This window comes from Palaemon carinicauda, chromosome 21 (assembly GCF_036898095.1).
Source record: "Palaemon carinicauda isolate YSFRI2023 chromosome 21, ASM3689809v2, whole genome shotgun sequence".
NCBI lineage: Eukaryota > Metazoa > Arthropoda > Malacostraca > Decapoda > Palaemonidae > Palaemon > Palaemon carinicauda.
In genome coordinates this window covers 4,278,603-4,280,631 of record NC_090745.1, presented here as the reverse complement: position 1 = coordinate 4,280,631, position 2,029 = coordinate 4,278,603, and positions in this window count along the sequence as shown.

Genomic DNA, 2,029 nt, shown 5'->3' with positions numbered 1-2,029 from the left:
CAAAATGGTAAATACTAAATTTTCATTTTACGGGAAGGTCATTATTTCGTATAATTCAAATAGCTACAGATTTAAATTACGGAGAAATTGTAACACTAGTTTTGGTTCTTAGGTCCTTTGGCTAAGGATTGAATAGAATTTCATGATTTGCTCTCACATGCTCTTGACAATAATCGAATTTGCCTGCATAGTTTTTGTTGTTTATCCGGTATTGGGGAGCCATACTGCTGCCATTTGTTCACTGCCTTTGCTTTGCTTTCGTTTCGACTTTCGAAATTAGTTTTTTCCAGTAGTTTGACGATCTATTTGGGAAGTGTTGTGCATATGTGTGCTCGTATAATCAAGGCATTCATTGAGGGAGAACCGTAGTGTATGGAGTAAGCACACCCTTTGAATTTCAGTTATTATATTTGAGAAGTTATGACTGTCCATCAATCATTTACTGTTTTCCCCCCCACCCAAAACCCCGTGTTCCACTGGGGTCCCCCATTATCGGCGGATATAGAAATAGATATATTTCATTATTTATTTGCTGTAAAAATAAGTGTCATTTTCTATGGAAAAGTCATTTTTTAGTAGGAAAGTTTTCCCCCGTCCGTAACTAAAATAAAACCCGGTTTCCGTAAGCCTTGTCTCGCATAGCCCATACCATAGGCTAGGCTAATCTAAAATGGAATACGTTGGGGTTATTATTATTATTATTATTATTATTATTATTATTATTATTATTATTATTATTATTATTATTATTATCTGCTAAGCTACAACCCTAGGTGGGAAAAAAAGGATGCTATAAGGCCAGGGGCTCCAACAGGGAAAATAGCCCAGTGAGGAAAGGAAACACGGAAATAATAAAATATTTTACGAACAGTAACAACATATGGTGTATATGTGTCATGTGTAAGCATACGTTTAGCTGTTATCATTTAATGTTGTGGTACAACGTAAGGTTTCGTATTTGTTCTTGTATTTATTGACAAGAGGCTAAACCTTTCATTTTAAGGTGATGTGCTATTAACATTATCCAATCTATGATAACGGCAGTAGGCAACAAATTGTCATTCGAGTTCTCTTGCTTGAGGGTACACTCGGGGCACACTGTTCTATCTTATATCTTATTTTTCTTCCTCTTGTTTTGTAAAGTGTTTCTAGTTTATAAATTGATATTTATTTTGATATTGTTGCCCTTCTCAAAATATTTTATTTTTCCTTGTTCCCTTTCCTCACTGAGTTATTTTCCCTGTTGGAGCCCCTGGGCTTATAGCATCCTGCTTTTCCAACTAGGGTTGTAGCTCAATAATAATAATAATAATAATAATAATAATAATAATAATAATAATAATAATAATAATAATTCGAGTAGTTAAATTACTAGTATTACCAATCCATATTTTATTTTCAATTATTAATGTATTAATTTTCACATATTATAGTTACTATTAACCTCAGTCATAGTGAAGTATTATTAGTACTTATAAGTGTCTTTGTAGATGGCAATTGATCCAGCTGTACTTGCGATAGTGTTATTATTATTATTATTATTATTATTATTATTATTATTATTATTACTTTATAAGCGACAACCCTAGTTGGAAAAGCAGGATGCTATAAGCCCAGGGACTCCAACAGGGAAAATAGCCTAGTGAGGAAAGGAAACAAGGAAGAATAAGGTTAAGTTTAATGTATATGGGGTTAACCAAGTATTCAGTATACATATTATTATTATTATTATTACTTACTAAGCTACAACCCTAGTTGGAAAAGCAGTATGCTATAAGCCCAGGGGCTCCAACAGGGAAAATAGCTCAGTGCGGAAAGGAAAAAAGGAAAATAAAATATTCTAAGAAGAGTAACAACAATAAATATCTCCTATATAAACTATAAAACCTTTAACAAAACAAGAGGAAGAGAAATAAGATAGGAGAGTGTGCTCGAGTGTACCCTCAAGCAAGAGAACTCTAACCCAAGACAGTGAAAGGCCATGGTACAGAGGCTATGGCACTACCCAAGACTAGAGAACAGTGGTTTG